The sequence below is a fragment of the Salmo salar genome, chromosome ssa11 (genome assembly GCF_905237065.1).
Source record: "Salmo salar chromosome ssa11, Ssal_v3.1, whole genome shotgun sequence".
In the NCBI taxonomy this organism is placed as follows: Eukaryota; Metazoa; Chordata; class Actinopteri; order Salmoniformes; family Salmonidae; genus Salmo; species Salmo salar.
In genome coordinates this window covers 34409687-34427135 of record NC_059452.1, presented here as the reverse complement: position 1 = coordinate 34427135, position 17449 = coordinate 34409687, and positions in this window count along the sequence as shown.

Sequence of the window (17449 nt, the reverse complement as noted above, 5' to 3'; positions counted from 1 at the left end):
CCATTGAACATCAGTAACTAATATAGATTGAACCTTTAATAACAGAACAATGTTAAAAATGTTGTCACTCGTCAGTAAGATAATTCAAGGCACAACAAGCGAATCAGTCAGCAATAGTGGATGTAATCTTCTTCCCAAATGGCACCATATTACCTTTGTAGTGCACTACTTTTCCCCAGGACCCATATGGCTCTGGCCAAAAGTAGTGAACTATGTAGGGTGCCATTTGAGACACCACCCTTGTCATCATTTGCTGTTCATTAGCTATGTTCCAGCTGTTCATTAGCTATGTTCCAGCTGTTCATTAGCTATGTTCCAGCTGTTCATTAGCTAAATGTTCATTAGCTTTCAACTGTTCATTAGCTATGTTCCAGCTGTTCATTAGCTATGTTCTAGCTGTTCATTAGCTATGTTCCAGCTGTTCATTAGCTAGGTTCCAGCTGTTCATTAGCTATGTTCCAACTGTTCATTAGCTAGGTTCCAGCTGTTCATTAGCTATGTTCCAGCTGATCATTAGCTATGTTCCAGCTGTTCATTAGCTAGGTTCCAGCTGTTCATTAGCTAGGTTCCAGCTGTTCATTAGCTATGTTCCAGCTGTTCATTAGCTAGGTTCAAAACGTGTACCCAGGGAGGCTGTTTAAACTCAACGAGTAGCCATACTGAATACGGCCGCGCAAAATGACTTTCAAAGCTGAAATCTAAATTTAGTTGTCTTCCGTATCCGTTCTATTTGAACTACCATTTTATGGAAAAATAAATAAATAATGAAATGTTAATTATATAAAGCAGCCCGTGTAATCATCTGCCAGAGAGTAGGCACAATCGGCCCAAGCCCCAAGTAATACATTTGGGCCAGATAACTCACACCGGAATCGGCATGAGCTCAATCCCCGCATCCTAACCATAACTAATACTGCCGAAGGCGGGCCAGACTCTGGCCACATGACGTCGGCCGAGTCTGACTCTCAGCCGGAATCAGCCCAGATCCACTGTGCTAGCTGGGGGTGCCCAGGACCGACTTTGGGAAACCCTGCTCTAGCCAACAGCTAGCAGATACAGTGCAGGTATTGCCTACTTCATGATGAAATGATTATGGACAAAAGCGCAAGATCATTTTTATTTGTCAAATGGCAGCCAAGCACCAAACCCTTTTCCTAACCTTAATCTAATTATCCTAACCTGTTGCTTAATTTCTCCTAACCTGCTACGAAATGTCTAATCTGACATTAATTTGACAAAGTTGCATCTCATCGAGCGATGACCATACTTTCCCGAGTCGTATTGTGAGGATCATACAACACATCATCGAGTGACTTCAAGTTTACATCGATATGATGGTTATTATATCAATATTTGCTTATAAACCTGTTTCCACTGCCATTTCTCGCATAATTTTACAGGCAAAAAACAATAAAGATCCCACCTTGTCTAGCCTATTTTGTTTTGTCCACAAGGGAAGGTGACCAACAGATGTCCTGCTTCCATCAGGCCTGTCATGTCATTTTTTATCCAACATCATGCAGTGTTGCCAACTCCTCAGTAAGGAAAGTAGCTATTGGCTGTCCTAAAAGTCGCTAGAAGTCGCTAAATGACGTCATCACCTAATTTGCATAATTGGCCACGTGCATGTAATTGTGGTGGAAGCTGTAGGAGAGAGGAATAACGTCGTGAGAGAGACAAAAATTGAGTAAAACACCCTAAATATCTTTAGAACTACAAATGAACTTTCCTCTGTTGATTCTTGTATTTTTAATGTCACAATTACAACCCTCCTCCTTTAGCCCGTGGGACCGGCAAAAGTGACCCAAAAGAGACACTCTGGCAGAGTTACTTAGTTTTTTATTTTATTTTTTATTTTATTTATTTTAAAAAAAAAATTGTTTAGTTTTCTTAACCTTTTAGGGACAGACGTTCCGCTAGCGATTTCAAAAAGGCTTTACAGCGAAAGCAAAACATTAGATTATGTCAGGAGAGTACCCTGCCAAAAAGAATCATTTTCAAAGCAAGCATATATGTCACAAAAACCAAAACCACAGCTAAATGCAGCACTAACCTTGATGATCTTCATCAGATGACACTCCTAGGACATTATGTTATACAATACATGCATGTTTTGTTCAATCAAGTTCATATTTATATCAAAAACCAGCTTTTTACATTAGCATGTGATGTTCAGAACTAGCATACCCACCGCAAACTTCCGGTGAATTTACTAAATTACTCATGATAAACGTTCACAAAAAACATAACAATTTTCGGCGAAAGCACATTTTGCAATATTCTGAGTAGATAGCTCGGCCATCACAGGCTAGCTAATTTGACACCCACCAAGTTTGGTGCTCACTAAACTCAGAATTACTATTGGAAAATTGGATTACCTTTGCTGTTCTTTGTCAGAATGCACTCCCAGGACTTCTACTTCAACAACAAATGATGTTTTGGTTCCAAATAATCCATAGTTATATTCAAATAGCTCCGTTTTGTTCGTGCGTTCAGGTCACTATCCGAAGGGTGACGCGCGAGCGCATTTCGTGACAAAAAAATTCAAAATATTCCATTACCGTACTTCGAAGCATGTCAAACGCTGTTTAAAATCAATTTTTATGCTATTTTTCTCGTAAAATAGCAATAAAATTCCAACCGGGTGATGTTGTATTCATTCAAAGGCTGAAAGAAAAAAATTGAGAATTCTCGTGAACGCGCCTCTCAGTCTCAATGTTCCCAGGCTGACCACTAACAAATTCTCCTGCTGGTCTTCGCCCAGAGACAGCAGACACCCCATTACACTTTCTGGCGCCTTCTGAGAGCCAATGGAAGCCTTAGAAAATGTCACGTTACAGCACAGATGCTGTATTTTCGATAGAGATGCTACAGAAGGACAACAAATTGTCAGACAGGGCACTTCCTGTATGTAATCTTCTCAGGTTTTGGCCTGCCATATGAGTTCTGTTATACTCACAGACACCATTCAAACAGTTTTAGCAACTTTAGAGTGTTGTCTATCCAAATCTACTAATTATATGCATATTCTAGTGTGTGAGCAGGAGTAGTAATCAGATTAAATCGGGTACGTTTTTTTATCCGGCCGTGAAAATACTGCCCCCTATCCCAAACAGGTTAATTTGGTTTGGTTTTTAACCTTATGATCCACTTAGGAGCCTACAACAAGTCACAGTAAAAAATGAACATTTTTAACCATAACATTTTTTGAACTTTTTTGTATACAATCTACATTAACAATCTAAATGGACCAAAAAGAGACAATAGAAAAAACTTTCAATGGCAATGTGAGAAATTTTGGTAACTAGTCTGGCCCTAATTCAGGTTAATCGTTTTTTTTCCACACCCCCCTCCACACACACACAGGCTATGCTGGCTCACAAAAAGAGTGGGTCATCATCATTTTGGTCAAGGCTCTCTATGGCAGGTTCAGCAACTGAGGGAGCTGACTTAAATGAGTAAGCAGCTGATGTGCCAAAAAGCTGCAAAACATTATCAGGCAGCTGGTGCTCATAGCAAGCCTCACCAGACAGCTTCAGTCCATATCGAATGTACAGGATGGAGTTAAGGGTCTGCAAGGACATCCGATTTATAAGTTTGCTTTTTACCACACTCATCTGGCTGAATACTCTCTCGACTTCAGCATTCGAGTGTGGCAAGGACAAAACAGACACAGCAGCCATGGCAAGTTCTTGAAACGGGTTGATATCAGCTGCATCCCTGAACTTCCAAATCTCACTCCAGAAGCCCAGTGTGTTTTTTGTCTCATTCCATTTACTAAGATGGATGGCACGCCATTGCTGGACAATCTTGTCTATCTCTGCAGGGGAGTAGCCAAGGAGCTTGGCTATTTTTTCTATTTCTCCAGGGCTCTTATTGTGCTTTAGAGTTTCCTCCATATTGAAAAATGTACTGCAATGCTTCGATGTTGTCCGGCAGTCTCACCCTCAACTCATTAGTGAGGGAGATGGTGAAGGCTACACACCACTTTCGGACATTGTTTTCATCCTCAGGTGCAAGGTGGAGCTCAGCTGCCTTTGTCTCAAAAAGGTAACCAAGGTACGGTTTGGGACTGATGTATCACTCTATTGACCCTTTGAGTACATCAACATTTGCCAGTGGATTCAGCACCCTGCTGCTCACAGACTTGATCAGGCTAACCAAGCTGTCAAGTAGCTTAAGAGGATCTACTTGCTCTCCCTCAAAAGCCTTGATGGCCAACTGTTCCTCACCCAGCACTGACTTCAAAAAAGTCAGATACAATATGTTTTGAGGATCACTATACATGGAGTATAAAACCTCAGCCATGTAGCAGTGTTCACTGGACTTGGTGACTGCGAAATGCAGCCTAAGCTCCTCCCACTGGTCCAAAATGCGTGAAACCGCGGGTTCAATTGAGAGCCAACGTGTGGCACACACCTTGGTTATCTGTAAAGGTTTCTCCCCACAGTTGATGGTCTCATATATGGCCTTGTAGGCCTCCCTGCGCTTTGGAGACACTGAAAACAAGTTATAAGTCTCTCGTACCAAGTACTCCACACTACAGGGGATGGTGTCATTGGAAGCATGACTTACAGCAAGCTGCAGAGAGTGGAACACACAGCAAATAAGAACCAGATATTTGAGGCCATACTCCTCCTTCAGCACTTTATGGAGCCCATTGTTAATCCCCGTCATAACAGAGGCATTGTCAGTCCCTATCCCCAGGAGTTTCTCTTTTTTAAGATAACACTTCTCGAGGAAAGCCACAACAGCATGGGCTATAAATGTGGCATCTCCCCCTCCAACTCAACCAGAAATGTTGATACAATTGTCTGCTTGGTGTCACTAAAGTACCTTATCACAACCCCCAGGTACTTAGAAACACTTACATCCGTGGACTCATCGAGGAGGAGGCTGAAACGCTGGTCACCCACATCTGTGACCAACTGTTTCAGAAAGTATGGTGCTAGAACACCATTAATCATTTCTGTGCACTTTGTCCTGTGCATTTTGAAGTGGGTAGCAGCAGTGGAGTCTGAGAAAGCAGCTCTACATGCTTCTCCAATGTGATCACATGCCAGCATGGAACAGTGTTCAGCGATAGCTAATGCCATGGTGGCCTCAGCCTTTTTTGCAGAGTCAATTTTTTAACCATAAATGGCAGCTTGTTTTGGGTGGAACTGTTATAAGGGTTTGCCTTTTGAGTATGTTTTTGAGTTGTCATGTGTTTTTTTTACATCACTAAGTTTGGCGTAGAAATCAGCCTTACAATACAGGCAGTATGCCCGTGTATCATCTCCAATAAACGGCTTCAACCAGCCTTTGAATTCAGGGTTTGATTCCCACTCCTTTCTGTATTTTTGAGTGTACAGTTTAGACTGAGACATGATGAGCTAGCCGTTTAGCTTGTGTCACAGAGAGGCACACACACAGTGGACAAGGTGAGTAAGTGACTGAGGCTGTGTGAGTCAAATGCAGTGATTTATTTTTGTGCAGTGATTTATTTTAGACAAAGAACATTTTACATTTACATCCCGCCCTGAATGTAAGCCATGCGCGATTCATTTGCAGTCTGGACGCGGAGGGGTGAACATCTCCTGCTCTGACTGCAGCTGGGAGGGACAGCTGCGCGAGGACTGGGCCGCCTGTGAGTGCTTTGGGATGGGGGTGGGGCCCACGGCAGCACCCGCTGCTCGTTGAGAAGAGTAAGAACGATATGTGTATTCACGTCAGTCTCCAAAAGTCTCCAATAACACGAGAAAAAGTCGCTAGATTTGTTGCTAGTCGATTTTTTGAAAATGTGTTGCTAGAGGGGTCTGAATACTCGCTAAATATAGCGACAAAGTCGCTAAATTGGTAACACTGCCAACATGTGCTTTACTCGAATAAAAAGGTTGGATGGAAACCTGGTTAGTGACTCTATGATGTCAGCTCTCAACAAATGATTCTGATCGGACTCTGAAGGGAACCCCAGTGGCCTGCATGAATCAACTGTAATTACTAATGACCAGACAACATCTTTTTTTGTACAATATATTTATTGGCATTTCTTTTTTGATCAGACAACTTGCGAAGTACTTTCACAATGGTCTTCAGCAGGCCTGGAGGGCTTCCCCTCTGGGCAAAAACTGATTGAAATCTACATTGTTTCCACCTAATTTCAACACAGAAAAATCAATGTGATGACGTTGAATCAACATGGAAAACGGATTGGATTTGCAATATCCTCAATATTAAAGCTGGTCCACCCCCAACTTTGAACCTAAATCCAATGACATGGTGATTTTATTTTATTCACATTAGTTGACAACTCAACGAAATGTAAATAAAAACTAGACCTAGAACTGACGTCTGTGCCCAGTTGGACTGGCGTGCAGGCTTTTGTTCCAACCCAACTATGATGAACAGTTGATAAGATGAACAAGCACGCATCCATCTACTCTACATCACTGGTCATCAACCCAAGAGAGCAAGGTGTGCAAGCTTTTGTTTCAGCCCAGGTAATACAACTAATCACGATTTTGATTAGCAGTTAATAAGATGAACAAGATGTTTTTATACCCAAAAACCTTTCCTAAATGAGTTAACCCCCTCAAGTCGATGTCCGCACCCCCGCGGAAATCGAATTTGCATAATACAAAAATCCTCATAAAAATCTGTCAGTTTAAACTAGAGATACAGTATCTGTTTTTTTGTGTTGGATGCATCTCAATCCATCGCATCCGCTGATGTCGCACTTCTGCATCTGTGGTGAAAGATGACTGTGCTAGAGCGGAGTTTGTCAAACCATGAGACATCCCGAAAATCGGTCTTCTCATAAAATCATCTGTAGAATTCTAACGGTTTGGCCTACAACTATTATGGAAAGATGAGACTCATGAACACGATGGTGTTCTCAGTTTTACTCTACAACCCCCACAAGCGTCTTGGGACTCGTCTGAAGTCGGTACAACAGTTTGGACTACACACTAATATGAGCCCTTTGTGGAAAGGTGAAACTCTCACAAACATATAGAGCAGTCATTCACAGGGAGGAGATGGGGGGGAGAGAGAGGGAGAGAAATAGAGAGGGGGAGGGAGAGAGATAGAGGGGGAGAGAAATAGAGAGAGAGAGAGAAAAAGATAGAGAGGGAAAGGGAATACCCAGTCAGTTGCACAAATAAATGCATTCAACTGAAATGTGTCATCCACATTTAACCAAACTCCTCTGAATCAAAGAGGTGTGGAGGGTTCCCTTAATCAACATCCACGTCATCAGAAAGAAGAGGAGGTCCCGAGAGACCATTCCACTGCAGCAGTCACAGAAACTATACACTGCTTTGTTTTCTGTGTGTAGAGAGTGAGAGAAAGCAAGAGAAAGCGAGAGAGAGACAGAGAGAGAGAGAGAGAGAGAGAGAGAGAGAGAGAGAGAGAGAGACAGAGAGAGAGAGAGAGAGAGAGAGAGAGAGAGAGAGAGAGAGAGAGAGAGAGAGAGCCAGACAGAGAGAGAGAGACAGAGAGAGAAAGAGACAGAGAGAGACAGAGAGAGGGGGATGATCCTTAAAGCACTGTCTAAATCACAGCTCAAACTGGCACTAAAACAATAGGGTAGTTACTCCTATGAGTCATTCATTCAGAACACAATAGACATGACAACCACTCAGGAAATAATACACACAGACACCAGGCTGTAGTTATTGCAGATGTCTGAGTAATTTTCCACACCATTCTGGAAAAGGAAATTGTTGTCTGTCCATGTGAACATGCCAACATAGTCGTCATTAGTGCATATATCTGCACTTATTTATCTGCACTACATCCGACACCGACAGAGCTGGCCGCCTCGCTTCATGTTCTTAGGAAAAATATGCAGTATTTTGGTTTTTTATGTATTATTTCTTACACTGTTACCCCAGGAAATCTTAAGTCTTATTACATACAGCCGGGAGGAACTATTGGATATAAGAGCAGCGTCAAACAGAGGATCCTCTGTTTGGTCCACCACCCAGGACAATGGATCGGATCCCAGCAGGCGACCCAAAACAACGGCGCCGCAGAAGGGGCAGATGGAGCGGTCTTCTGGTCAGGCTCCGTAGACCGGCACATCGCTCACCGCTCCCGAGTGTACTACCTGCCAATGTCCAGTCTCTTGACAAAAAGGTAGATGAAATCCGAGCAAGGGTTGCCTTCCAGAGAGACATCAGAGATTACAACATTCTCTGCTTCACGGAATCATGGCTCACTCAGGATATATTATCCACCTGGTTTCTTCACGCATCGCGCCGACAGAAACAAACATCTCTCTGGTAAGAAGAAGGGCGGGGGTGTATGCCTTATGGTCTGGATAATGGTGTGATCATAACAACATACAGGAACTCAAGTCCCTTTGTTCACCTGACCTAGAATTCCTTACAATCAAATACCGACCACATTATCTACCAAGAGAATTCTCTTCGATTATAATCACAGCCGTGTATATCCCCCCCAAGCAGACACATCGACGGCCCTGAAAGAACTTCATTGGACTCTATGTAAACTGGAAACCACATATCCCGAGGCTGCATTCATTGTAGCTGGAGATTTTAACAAGGCTAATCTGAAAACAAGGCACCCTAAATTTTATCAGCATATCAAATGTGCGACCTGGGCTGGAAAAATCCTGGATCATTGTTACTCTAACTTCCACGACGCATACAAAGCCCTCCCTCGTCCTCCTTTCAGCAAATCTGACCACGACTCAATTTTGTTGCTCCCAGCCTATAGACAGAAACTAAAACAGGAAACGCTCGTGCTCAGGTCTGTTCAACGCTGGTCCGACCAATCTGATTCCAAGCTTCAAGATTGCTTCGATCACGATGACTGGGATATGTTCCAGATAGCGTCTAACAACAACATTGATGTATACGCTGATTTGGTGAGTTTATTAGCAAGTGCATCGGTGATGTTGTACCCACAGCGACTTTTAAAACCTTCCCCAACCAGAAACCGTGGATTGATGGCAGCATTCGCGCAAAACTGAAACCGCGAACCACTCCTTTCAATCAGGGCAAGGCGACCGGAAACATGACCAAATACAAACAGTGTAGCTATTCCCTCTGCAAGGCAATCAAACAAGCTAAGCGTCAGTACAGAGACAAAGTAGAGTCACAATTCAACGGCTCAGACACGAGAAGTATGTGGCAGGGTCTACAGTCAATCACAGACTACAAAAAGAAAACCAGCCCCGTCGCGGACCCCGATGTCTTGCTCCCAGACAAACTAAACAGCTTCTTTGCTCGCTTTGAGGACAATACATTGCCACCGACACGGCCCGCTACCAAAACATGCGGGCTCTCCTTCACCACAGCCAACGTGAGTAAAACATTTAAACGTGTTAACCCTTGCAAGACTGCCTGCCCAGTCGGCATCCTTAGCTGCGTCCTCAGAGCATGCACAGACCAGCTGGCTGGTGTGTTTACGGACATATTCAATCAATCCCTATCCCAGTCTGCTGTTCCCACATGCTTCAAGAGGGCCACCATTGTTCCTGTTCCCAAGAAATCTAAGGTAACAGAGCTAAACGACTATCGCCCCGTAGCACTCACTTCCGTCATCATGAAGTGCTTTGAGAGACTTGTCAAGGATCATATCACCTCCACCCTACCTGACACCCTAGACCCACTCCAATTTGCTTACCGCCCCAATAGGTCCACAGACGACGCAATCGCAATCACACTGCACACTGACCTAACCCATCTGGACAACAGGAATACCTATGTAAGAATGCTGTTCATCGACTACAGCTCAGCATTTAACACCATAGTACCCTCCAAACCCTGGGTCTCGACCCCGCCCTGTGCAACAGGATCCTGGACTTTCTGACGGGACGCCCCAGGTGGTGAGGGTAGGAAACAACATCTCCACCCCGCTGATCCTCAACACTGGGGCCCCACAAGGGTATGTTCTCAGCCCTCTACTGCACTCCCTGTTCACCCATGACTGAGTGGCCATGCACGCCTCCAACTCAATCATCAAGTTTGCAGACGACACTACAGTGGTAGGCTTGATTACCAGCAACGACGAGACGGCCTACAGGGAGGAGGTGAGGGCCCTCGGAGTGTGGTGTCAGGAAAATAACCTCACACTCAACGTCACCAAAACAAAGGAGATGATCATGGACTTCAGGAAACAGCAGAGGGAGCATCCCCCCATCCACATCGACGGGACAGTAGTGGAGAAGGTGGAAAGTTTTAAGTTCCTCGGCGTACACATCACAGATAAACTGAAAAGGTCCACCCACACAGACAGCGTGGTGAAGAAGGCGCCACAGCGCCTCAGGAGGCTGAAGAAATTTGGCTTGTCACCAAAAACACTCACAAACCTTTACAGATGCACAATCGAGAGCATCCTGTCGCCCACAACCGTAAGGCTCTCCAGAGGGTAGTGAGGTCTGCACAACGCATCACCGGGGGCAAACTACCGATGACACAGGAAGGCCAAAAAGATCATCAAGGACAACAACCACCCGAGCCACTGCCCGTTCACCCCGCTATCATCCAGAAGGCGAGGTCAGTACAAGTGCATCACAGCTGGGACCGAGAGACTGAAAAACAGCTTCTATCTCAAGGCCATCAGACTGTTAATAAACAGCCATCACTAACATTGAGTGGCTGCTGCCAGCATACTGACTCAAATCTCTAGCCACTTTATAATTACAAATTTGATGTAATAAATGTATCACTAGTCACTTTAAACAATGCCACTTTATATAATGTTTACATACCCTACATTACTGATCTCATATGTATATACTGTACTCTATATCATCTACTGTATCTTGCCTATGCCGTTCGGCCATCGCTCATCCATATATTTATATGTATATATTCTTATTCATTCCTTTACACTTGTGTGTATAAATAAGGTACTTGTTGTGAAATTGTTAGATTACTTGTTAGATATTACTGCATGGTCGAAACTAGAAGCACAAGCATTTCACTACACTCGCATTAACGTCTGCTAACCATGTGTATGTGACCAATAAAGTTTGATTTGATTTGGATATGGCTTCTCTTGTCTTACTTGCTATCTACCAATTAGGTCACAGCTGGTATCAACACAAAACCTGTGTGTGTGTGTGTGTGTGTGTGTGTGTGTGTGTGTGTGTGTGTGTGTGTGTGTGTGTGTGTGTGTGTGTGTGTGTGTGTGTGTGTGTGTGTGTGTGTGTGTGTGTGTGTGTGAGAGAGAGAAAAGAGAGACAGAGACCGAGAGTGAGATAGAGAGGAAGAGAAAAATGTAAGATCACCGATACAGAACAATTGATTGACCCAAGGAGCAGCTTCACCTTGCCCTCGTGTCCTCCTCCTCCTCCTCCCTCTCTTACATCAGGGTCCATAAAAAGCGTGTTGTGGCAGTGATGGGCCCTGTACTAACGAGGCACGTAGGTGACAGTGGCATTGGCCAGCTGTAATTATAGCACTGGACAGAGATCACTCCTCCTCTCTTGATAAGAGTCATTTTGTTTCTCTCTCTACCTTTCCCCTTCTTTTTCTCCCTCCCTCCTTTCTCCACCTTTCTCTACCTTTCTCCATCCTCTCTCCACCTCTCTCCATCCTTCATCTTTCCACTCTCCCTCCTATCTCTGCCTGTTCTCTCACAAAGAGCTATAAACAGTATGTCTCAGGATTTTTCCCTAGTCTGTCCTCAAATCAAATCAAATGTTATTTATGCCGAATACAACTGGTATAGACTTTACCATGAAACACTTGCTTACGAGCCCTTCCCAATAATACAGAGATTTAAAAATTATAATAATACAAATAAAATAGTAACACATGGAGGAATAAAATAAAATAAAGAAGAATGGAGCTATATACAGGAAGTACCAGCACCAGATCAATGTGGAGCTATATACAGGAAGTACCAGTACCAGATCAATGTGGAGCTATATACAGGGAGTACCAGTACCAGATCAATGTGAGGCTATATACAGGGAGTACCAGTACCAGATCAATGTGGAGCTATATACAGGGAGTACCAGTACCAGATCAATGTGGAGCTATATACAGGAAGTACCAGTACCAGATCAATGTGGAGCTATATACAGGGAGTACCAGTAACAGATCAATGTGGAGCTATATACAGGGAGTACCAGTACCAGATCAATGTGAGGCTATATACAGGGAGTACCAGTACCAGATCAATGTGGAGCTATGTACAGGGAGTACCAGTACCAGATCAATGTGGAGCTATATACAGGGAGTACCAGTAACAGATCAATGTGAGGCTATATACAGGGAGTACCAGTACCAGATCAATGTGCAGAGGTACAAGGTATTTGAGGTAGATATGTACATGAAGGCAGCGTAAGGTGACTAGGCATCAGGATAGATAATAATAAGAGTAAAATAACGAACAGAGCAGCAGCAGGAAATGATGAGTGTAAGAGTGTGTGTGCGTGTGTAGTGTATGTGAATGTGTGTAGGTTTTGAGGAGGAGTGTGTATATGGTGTGTATACAGTATAGTGTAGTGAGTGTGCGTAGGGTCAGTGCAGATAGAGTCCGTGCAGATAGGGTCCGTGCAGATAGAGTCCGTGCAGATAGGGTCCGTGCAGATAGGGTCCATGCAGATAGGGTCAGTGCAGATAGAGTCCATGCAGATAGACTCCATGCAGATAGACTCCATGCAGACAGAGTCCATGCAGATAGGGTCCATGCAGACAGGGTCCATGCAGATAGAGTCCATGCAGATAGAATCCATGCAGATAGGATCCATGCAGACAGGGTCCATGCAGATAGGGTCCATGCAGATAGGGTCCAAGCAAATAGAGTCCATGCAGATAGACTCCATGCAGATAGGATCCATGCAGATAGGGTCCATGCAGATAGGGTCCAAGCAAATAGAGTCCATGCAGATAGGGTCCATGCAGATAGGGTCCATGCAGATAGGGTCCATGCAGATAGGGTCAGTGCAGATAGACTCCATGCAGATAGAATCCATGCAGATAGGATCCATGCAGACAGGGTCCATGCAGATAGGATCCATGCAGACAGGGTCCATGCAGATAGGGTCCATGCAGATAGGGTCAGTGCAGATAGGGTCAGTGGAGATAGGATCAATGCAGATAGAGTCCGTGCAGGTAGTTTGGGTACCATTAATTTACTATGCAGCAGTCTGGCTATACAGCTGTCTTATGACTTGGGGGTTGAAGCTGTCTCGGAGCCTGTTGGTCCGAGAGCCGATGCTCCAGTACTGTTTGCCGGATGGTAGCAGAGTGAACATTCTATTGCTTGGGTGTCTGGAGTCATTGGAAATGTTTTGGTCCTTCCTCTGCCTGATATAGAGATCCTGGATGGCAGGGAGCTCGCCTCAGTGTACCGGGCTGTCCGCATCACCCTCTGTAGCGCTTTGCAGTCTAGAGTGGTGCATTTGTCATACCAAGCGGTCATGCAGCCAGCCAAGATGCTCTCGATGGTTCAGCTGTAGAACGTTTTGAGGATCCGAGGGCCCATGGCAAATATTTTCAGCCTCCTGAGGAGGAAGAGGTGCTGTCATGCCCTCTTCACGACTGTGTGGGTGTGTGGACCATGTTAAGTCCTTAGTGATGTGGATGCCAAGGAACTTGAAGCTCTTTGCCCGCCCCATAACCGCTCCTATCCTCATCTCCTCTCTTTGATTGCTCTTATCTGAAAGGACTGACCAGGTGTAAGCCAGCCGATTGATGAGCAGCCACCATATTGTTTTCACCTGACAAGTATTTTACAATCAGTGCAGATGAAGGAGAGGAGATGAGAGTAGATGGAGAAGAGATGAGGATAGAGCAGATTTGACTTGGTGGTGCAGGTAATCACAGCTTCACCACAGCAAAGCTCAAGAGGTGCACCAGAAATAGACCGGAAGGTTAGAGAGGAGACAGTCTAACTTTCTTACATATTGAAAGTCTACTTTTCCCAGAGCTTTCCAAACAAGTTGTGACTTTGGCTACATCACACTCAATTGACTACCAACCCTGCTTTTAGCTGCCATATACTACATAAAACTAAACTGAACTAAAAACTCAACTCACAGATCAGAGACGAATTGGACCCCTGCATCAGCTGATGGGGATCCAGATAAAGAAGACTGTGTGTGTGTGTGTGTGTGTGTGTGTGTGTGTGTGTGTGTGTGTGTGTGTGTGTGTGTGTGTGTGTGTGTGTGTGTGTGTGTGTGTGTGTGTGTGTGTGTGTGTTCGTGCGTGCGTGTGTGCGTGTGTGTGTGTGTGTGTTCGTGCATGCGTGCGTGCGTGCGTGTGTGTGTGTGTGTGTGTGTGTTAGCATACAGTGAACCTTCTCAAGAAAGATGTGCGGCGCAAGTCCAAGTTTATGCCCACAAAAGGCAAGATTTCTAGCGTTGTTCCAACTCCCTCTGCCATGACGCAGCAGCTGGGTGCAGAGCAGGATGCTGTCTTCTTCGGCTGCGTCCCAAATGGCACCCTATTCCCTATACTGTATATATAGTGCTCTACTTTTCAGCAAAGCCCTATAGGGAATAGGCTGCCAGTTGGGATTCAGCCATCTTTGTGTTCATTTGAGCCCAGATCTTATGATTGCCCTCTACTGTGAGAGAGTAAACAACATTTAAATATCTGAGGTGAGAAGGACGTAATCATCCACTCCCACGTAGAATCAATGACAGCATCGCAAAGTCCTTTTTGGCTTGATAATTAGACCCTACTGAAACACACACACAAACATGCACGCATGCATGCATGCACACACACACATGCACGCACACACACAAGCACACACACACACAGGGGAGAAAGGAAACAAAGGGAGGATTTGGGAGTCTCGATAAGACAAACACCAGCAGAAGTAGGATCTTATTAGGGAGAAAGGAGGAAGATGGGATGAAGAGAGGATGAAGAGGGGAGGAAGAGGGGAAGAAGAGGGGAGGAAGAGGGGAGGAAGATGGAAGAAAGAGGGGAGGAAGAGAGAAGGAAGAGGGGAGGAAGATGGGAGGAAGAGGGGAGGAAGAGAGAATGAAGAAAGGAGGAAGATGGGAGGAAGATGGAAGGAAGAGGGGAGGAAGAGGGGAAGAAGAGGGGAGGAAGAGAGAATGAAGAGGGGAGGAAAAGGGAAGGAAGGGATAACTAGGGGAGGAAATAATGAAGGATGAGATCTCCTACACAACAGCAGCGCCTTTCAGCTGGGAATTGACTTCAAAGACAAAAGGCAACATTAATACACAAGCAGGCAATAACACACACAGGCAGTAACACACACTCACACACACACAAGCAGTAATACACACATGCACGCACACACACACACACACTCACACCACAGGCTGTCACACACACACACAAACAATTGTTATGGCCTTTTAATTTAGTATCTGCAACAAACATAATTATTGCTGGGTGTGGGAAACATGGAAAGTTTTAGATTTCATTACAAGTTTTGGATTAGTGGAAAGTTGACAACTTTTCTGTCAGATCAGCAAAATGTGGACTATGAATGTGGATTGTAACTGGCTCCAGGGTGAAGTTTCCCCTAGGTACAGATCCAGGCCAGTGTCCTCTCCACCAATCTTAACCTTAGCCATTAGTGAGGAAATGGAAAACTGACCAAGATCAGTTTCTAGGGGCAACTTCACCCTCCAACTTGGCTGCAGTTCTATCTGTAATGTGTGCATAAAGAACAGATGTAGCAATATATATACTGAAAAATAGTAAACGCAACATGGAACAATTTGAACGATTTTACTGAGTTGCAGTTTATATAAGGAAATCAGTCAATTGAAATGAATGAATTATGCCCTAATCTATGGATTTCATAGAGGCAGGGGCAAAACCATGGATAGGCCTGGGAGGGCATATGCCCACCCACTTGGGAGCCAAGCCCACCCACTGGGGAGCCAGGCCCAGCAAATCAGAATTAGTTTTCCCCACAAAAGGGCTTTATTACACACAGAAATACTGTTTCATCAGCTGTCTGGGTGGCTGGTCTCAGATAAAGAAGCCGGATGTGTGGTCTGCGGTTGTGAGGCCGGTTGAACGTACTGCCAAATTCTCTAAAACAACGTTGGAGCCGGCTTATGGTAGAGAAATGAACATTCAATTCTCTGGCAACAGCTCTGGTGGACATTCCTGCAGTCATCATACCAATTGCACGCTCCTTCAAAACTTGAGACATCTGTGGTATTGTGCACATTTTAGAGTGTACTTTTATTGTCCCCTGCAAAAGGTGCACCTGTGTAATGATCATGCTGTTTAATCAGCCTTTGATATGCCACACCTGTCAGGTGGATGGATTATCTTGGCAAAGGAGAAATGCTCACAAAGAGGGATGTAAACAAATTTGTGCACCAAATTGGAAAAATAATATTTTTGTGCATATGGAAAATATCTGGGATCTTCTTTTTCAGCTCATGAAACATGGGACCAACACTTTACATGTTGCGTTTATATTTTTGTTCAGTAAATATACAGTATATAGTGTTCTTCATGTCGATGACAGCTGCAGTGTAGATGCATGGCTCTTAGAAGAGCTGAGAAAGGAAGTGTGCCTTCATACCATCATAACAGAATCCCTCACTCAGGGTAAACAAGTTGGATAACCTTTAACCTGGATCCTGTCTCTCTCTTGTACTCTTCTACTCAATTTTCACTTGTCTCCTCCCTATTGCACTCCTAAACACACACAAACATAAAATAAAATCAGTCAATCAATATCATGGTCTGGAGCTCTTTATATGACATTGTGTGCTGTTGACGTTGTGTTTGTTGTGTTTGTTGGTATTGTTGTGTTGTATGTGTGACAGATCAATAAAAATATTAAGTGCATTTTTTTTTTACCACGGTGTAGTCGTGTCTATTGAAACTTTTCCATTCAATTGTAGATTTAAAAAAGCATATATGGAGTAGCTACTGTTGTGGCTCTAAAAAGTAGACCCAGACTAAGTGTTGCAGTCAGTGCCTGACGCCTTATTCATTGATGGATTGAAGTAGGCCCTATGTATACCACCAAGGTTGATTTATTTGGTCTAGACAGAAATCTGGTTCTAATTATCTGAATTTCCCAGAATGTGGGTTGGCTTTGGCTGCCTCCATGATCAATAAAAAGCGTAATTTCCTTGACCCTCCATTTGTAGGTTAATTGGTGCTTTGTTGTTGGGTCTAGTTAGGAAATATATGAATGAGAGGAGAAGCTCTCCTAGCAGCTGATGTGTTGTTGAATAAAACCATGGCAACAACACAATGCAAAACATCACAACTCAACACAAATGCAGACATCTTTGTGTAGGCCTACCTACGTTCAATAAAAGCAACGCAAACCGATCACAAATAATAAGAAATTAATTCTTGAAATTGGCTTGAGTGGAACCGTAAGAAACCTGCGCCTGATTGTCTCTGATTTTTAAAAAACAACAAGAAAATTGTGCCAACTGGTTTGCTTATTTAAAACATTTGATGTAGCCTATATCATTTACTTTTTCTTTTTTCTTTTTTACTTTTACTCAAGTATG